Genomic DNA, 5,119 nt, shown 5'->3' with positions numbered 1-5,119 from the left:
CAACAACAACAAAAATAGCTGAGTGTTGTGGTGGGCACCTGTAGTCCCAGCTAATTGGGAGACTGAGGCAAGAGAATTCCTTAAGCCCAAGAGTTTGAGGTTTCTGTGCTGTGACACCATGACATTCTACTCAGGGCAACAGCTTGAGACTCTGTCTCAAAAAAAAATATATATATATTTTTCTTCTTCTTTATTATTTATTTATTTATTCATTTTGCTGTTTTTGGCAGGGGCTGGGTTTGAACCTGCCACCTCCAGTATATGGGGCTGGCGTCCTATTCCTTTGAGCCATAGGCGCTGCCCAAAATTTTCCTTCTTAATTTCATTGACTCATTGGTCATTCAGGAGCATCTTGATTGATTTCTATGTGTTTGTGAAGTTTCTGAGATTGCTCTTGTTATTGATTTTTAGTGTTATCAGAAAAGACACTTGATATGATTTCTATTTTTAAAATTTTTTTTTTCAGATTGTTTTGTGGCCTTAGATATGGTCTATTCTAGAGAATGTTTCATTTGCTGATAAAAAGAATTTATATTCTGCAGCAGTTGGGTGAAGTGATTAAATTTAAGCTAAAGGCTGTCAGGTCTAGTGTGTATTGTGACTGTCTCTTCCTTTAGACCTATCAGTGCTTGCTTTATATACTTGGGAGCTTCAGTGTTGGATGCATATGTATAATTATTATGTCCTCTTGCTGAATCAACTCCTTTATCATTATATAGTGATCTTCTTTGCCTTCCTCTACAGTCTTTGATTTATGATTTATTTTACCTGATATATAGAAATATAGCTAAGCCTGCTTCCTTTTTGGTTTCTAGTTATATGTAATATTTTTTCCCACCCCTTCACTCTCAGTTTACATGTGTCTTTATAGCTGAGGTCAGTTTCTTTTACCGGTAGGTATCATATACTTCAGTGTTGGTTTGTTTTTTTTTCCATTCAGCCACACTTTCCCTTGTGACTGGAGAATTGAGTCCATTCACATTTAGCATTATTATTGATAATTAAGGACTTTCAACTGCTACTTTGTCGCTTGTTATGGTTTTGTTTTTGTTTTTGAGACAGAGTCTCACTATGTCACCCTTGGTACAGTGCAGTGGCATCACAGCTCACAGCTCACAGCAACTTCAAACTCTTAGGTTTAAGAGATTCTTTTGCCTCAATTTCCCAAGTAGCTGGGACTATAGCCACCCACAATGATGCTTAGCTATTTTTTTGTTATTGTTGTCATTGATGTTTAGCAGGCCTTGCCTGGGTTTGAACCCATGAGTCCTGGTTCATGTGGCTGGCACCCTAACCACTGAGCTATGGGTGCCAAGTCTATCTGGTTGCTGTTTAAATTCTTTTCTTCCTTTTTTCCTTTCTTACTATCTTCTCTTGTGGATAAGTGTTTTTCTCTAGCAGTATGTTTTAATTAGTTACCTTTTATTTTTAGTGAACCTATTATAGTTTTTGTGTCATAAGTATTGTGAGGCTTATAAAAACTCTTATAGATATAACAAGTTATTTAAAAGAGAAGACAACTTATCAAAGATCACAAAGAAACGAATAGAAACAAAGAAAAAAATGAAAAGCAAAAACTTCTATACTTTAACTTCAACTCTCCACATTTTGACCTTTAGTTATCTCAATTTACATCTATTTTTATTACCTATGTTTTAGAATGTACTTGTAGCTATTATTGTTTTTGATAAATTTGTCTTTGGCTTCATACTAGAGTTATAAGTAGATTACACACCACAATTACAGCATTAGAGTATTCTGGGTTTGTCTGTATATTTATTTTTACCAGTGGGTTTTATACCTTCAAATGTTTTTTTCTTTGTTTTTTCTCTCTTTTCTTGCATGTCATTGTTTTTTCTTTTAGATTAAAAAAATTGAAGAGCTCCCTTTAGCATTTCTTGTAAAACCAGTCTAGTGGTAGAAAATTTTCTCAGCCTTTGTCTAGAAAAGACAATTTTTCCTTGGTATTTTAAGAATAATTTGGTGGACACAATATTCTTGGATAGCTGTTTTGTTTGTTTGTTTCTTCTTCTTCTTTTTTTTTAAGAGACAGAGTCTTACTTTATTGCCCTCAGTAATGTGCTGTGGTGTCACAGCTCATAGCAACCTCCAGCTCTTGGGCTTAGGAGATTCTCTTGCCTTTGCCTCCCAAGTAGCTGGGACTTCAGGTGCCTGCCACAATGCCCAGCTAATTTTTTGTTGCAGTTTGGCCAGGTTTGAACCTGCCACCCTTGGTATATGAGGCCAGAACCCTACCCACTAAGCCATAGGTGCTGTCCAGCTGTTTTGTTTCTTTTAGTACTTTGAAAATATAATTCCACTCTCTTCTGACTTGGATAGTATCTGTCAAGAAGTCTGTTGTCAGACAAATGGAAGCTCCTTTATATGTAGTTTTTGATTCTTTTCTCTTGCTGCTTTTAGGATTCTCTCTATGTCCTTCATCTTTAGGAGTCTGAATATTATATTCCTTTGGGTAGTCTTACTTGGATCAAATCTATTTGTTGTTCTCTGATCTAACTGTACTTGGATATATATCTTTATGTCTTTCTCAAGTTTTAGAAATTTTCTGTTATTTCTTTGAATAAGCTTTCTACCTCTTGTTCAACTCCCTCTTGAATACCAATAATTCTTAGATTTTGTCTTTTGAGATAATTTTCTATATCTTATAGGATATGGAAATAAGATAGGTGATTCTTGTTTCTTTTCATCCTTTTTTCTCCTCCAACTGTGTATTCCCAAATAGCCTGTTTTCCTCTGCTTGATTCATTTTGCTATTAAGAGCCTCTAATAAATTTTTAATTTCAATTTTTGAATTTTTATTTATTTATTTTTTTAAAGACAGGCTTTTGCTCTGTTGCCCAGGCTAAAGGGCTAGAGTGCAGTGGTGTTGTCATAGCTCACTGCAGCATCAAACTCCTGAGCTCAAGCGATCCTCCTTCCTCAGCCTTCTAACATGCTGGGATTACAGATGTGAGCCACAACACCTAGCCCTCTAATAAATTTTTTAGTTTATCAAATGTATTTGTAAGCTGAAGTATTTCTGGGGTTTATAAAATTATTTCAATCTTTTTGTTAAATTTCTCTGATAAATTTCAAATTGTTTTTCTATGTTACCTTATCACTGAGTTTCCTTAAAACTACTATTTTGATTGCTGTCTCATTAGGGATAATTCTCGTTAGGGATAATCCTTGCTTTGTCTGTTATAATAAATAATGCCTCCCTATTTGATGTTGTTTCTTATGAATATAGATTACATTTTTGCATTGAAGGATTACTTATTCATTCTATTTTTCTCTGGCTTGTCTTGGTTTTCATTGGATATATTTTCTTAGAGGTTCTTTACTGCTAGGCCACTGCCTCCTTTTAAGCTCTAGGTGGTGCATTAAGCCCAGGTTTGCCTCTGCTTTGCCAAAGGATCAGTGTTGCTCTTCCAAAACCAGGGAGGTCCCAAAAGGGTTATCCCAGAAGTGTGGGAAGTTTAGCTAAGTGTTCATGTCCAATATTGGAGATTCAAATCTTAACATTGAGATTTAGAGGGGACAAATATATAAACCATAACAATGCCTAAACAACTATCAGACTGTTTTTCAAAATAGTTATACCATTTTATATTCCCACCCTCAGTGTATGGGGGTTCTAATTTCTCCATATCCTGACCAACAATTATTTTTTAATTTTAGGCATATTATTTGTTATGAATTGGTACTTATTGTGAATTTAATTTACATTTCCCTGATGGCTAAGGATATTGAACATCTTTTCATGTGCTTATTGGCCATCTGTATATCTGCTTTGGGGAAATGTGATTTTCTCCTTTTACAATGGGTCATTTATCTTATTATATTGCAATATTTCTTAAATACATTCTATATTAAAGTCCTTTATAAAATATACATGAGGTCATTATAAAAGTTTTGAGCTACACAAAAATCACAAAACAAAATCTGCACAGAGTGAAGCACTGCTAGCAACACTGATGAGTGGAGCAACGTGAAACTTGCACAGGTGAAATCAAAAAGGATGCTGTTGACTGTGTTTTTTGGAAGTAAAATAATGGACTGTCACACAGTCTGTTTCCAAACTTTTTTAATGACCTTCCTATGATTGCAATTTTTTCCCCCATTCTATGTGTTTTCTTCACTTTCTTGATTTTGTCTTTTGAAATATCTTTGGTCTTTTGTCTTTTGAAACAGTATTTTTGTTGTTATTTTTATTTTCTTGGTTTGCTTTTGTGGTTTTTAAAAAATGAATTTTCAGTATGTTTCCCAGGTTGGTCTTGAAATCCTGGGCTCAAGGAGTCCTCCTGACTTAACTTTTTGAGTAGCCAGGACTATAGGTACAAGCCTCCATACCTGGATGTCATAGTTTTCAATTTTGATAAATTCTAATTTATCTTTCATCATTTTGTTGTTTTCAATTTGGTTATAATCTATCCCCATTTTTTTTTTTTTGAGACAATGTCACTTTGTTGCCCCTGGTAGAGTGCTATGGTGTCATAGCTCATAGCAACCTCATACTCTTGGGCTCAAGTGATCCTCTTGCCTCAGCCTCCCAAGTAACAGGGACTACAGGTGCCTGCCACAATGCTGGGCTATTTGGGTTTTTTTGTTGTTGTTGTTAGAGATGGGGTCTTGCTCTTGCTCAGGCTGGTCTTGAACTCATGAGCTCAGGTGATCTGCCCACCTCAGCCTTACAGAGTGCTGAGATTATAGGTGTGAACCACCATGCCTGGCCAATCTATCCCCATTTTAAAGGTAAGAAAATTGAGACTCAATTTTACTTAGCTAGTTTGAATTGAGCTGGAATTCAAATCCAGAAAGTTTGGTTCTAAAATTCCATGAGCCTAATTATTTCACCATGTCCCTTCTGAGGGATTGATTTCTCTATTTCATAATTATAGAGATAATCACTTTAGCTAGAATTTTAAAGTTCTAGTTGTATCTTATATATGTCTACTGTGTGAAAGACAGCATGGAATGAAATAATAAGGCATTTCTGTTTTAAGTTCATCTTCTCAAATTGCTTTTATCATAAATTTGATTCTTCTGTAGCTTATGATAAAAAGATAAAAGTTAAAAGTCCTATGACTGAATATTTCAGTTTGCTATAATTTGTAAT

Source organism: Otolemur garnettii, unplaced genomic scaffold (genome assembly GCF_000181295.1).
Source record: "Otolemur garnettii isolate 467f Iridium unplaced genomic scaffold, OtoGar3 scaffold00012, whole genome shotgun sequence".
Lineage (NCBI taxonomy): Eukaryota > Metazoa > Chordata > Mammalia > Primates > Galagidae > Otolemur > Otolemur garnettii.
This window is presented reverse-complemented; position numbering follows the sequence as displayed.